At 47.0% G+C, this 807-nt stretch overlaps 1 pseudogene; it reads left to right on the forward strand.

Moving 5' to 3' along the window:
- The first annotated feature begins 44 nt into the window (after window positions 1–44).
- On the forward strand, window positions 45–163 carry LOC111740225 (annotated as a pseudogene).
- The last annotated feature ends 644 nt before the right edge of the window (window positions 164–807 follow it).

Raw genomic sequence — 807 nt, forward strand, 5'->3', positions numbered from 1 at the left:
GCCTGAAGCCAAGGCCAATTATAAGGTGTCAAGAAGTGTGAAGGGTCTACGGCCATGCCACCCTGAACAAGCCCGATTCCGTCTGATTTCGGAAGCTAAACAGGGTCGGGACTGATTAATACTCAGATGGGAGACCACCTAGGAAGACCAAGTGCTGTAGGCATAACAAATAAAAAAAAAGGGATTGTAAACTGACAAGATCCTTGCAATCTGTGAGGTCGACCAAGGGTTGCCTCGCCTAAAAAAAAAGAAATGTGAGAAGGAACCTTAGCTCTGCACTGGTCCACTTTAGACTTCCCATTACATGGGGGAAAGAAAAAAAAAACAACCCTAACCTGTTAGTCAGGTTTTCTGCAGCTTGCAGTCAGCAGCAATCCTGACTGGTGCAGAATGGCAAGGCACGCGTCTCCAAAGTTACAGATGATATTAAAATTGCTTTCAAAGAAAAACACACCCCTTTGAGTCTAAATGTAGAGGGAAGGCAGGGCAAGAGGCAAGGACCGACCAGGTTTGGGAGCAGAGGCAGAAGTCCGTGAAACTGTAGACTGCTGTAACCCATTTTAAGAACATCCCTCTCCCCATCCTGCCACATCAGCATCACTCACACATAAGCAGAGGGCAGGGGCAGGTGCGAGAGCGAAGCTAAAACCTCCCTGCAGCTCTTCAATAATTCAGTGACTTGGTCATTTGGCGAGTTGGCTTTCAGTAAATTAGCTTTCAGAGAATTGATTTTCACAAAGCCTGTGTTTTCAGCTGGAACCATTGCCATTGCTCAGGGCTGCAATACTCCTCCAACAGCTGTGCACT

Source organism: Pteropus vampyrus, unplaced genomic scaffold (genome assembly GCF_000151845.1).
Source record: "Pteropus vampyrus isolate Shadow unplaced genomic scaffold, Pvam_2.0 Scaffold59, whole genome shotgun sequence".
Taxonomy (NCBI): Eukaryota; Metazoa; Chordata; class Mammalia; order Chiroptera; family Pteropodidae; genus Pteropus; species Pteropus vampyrus.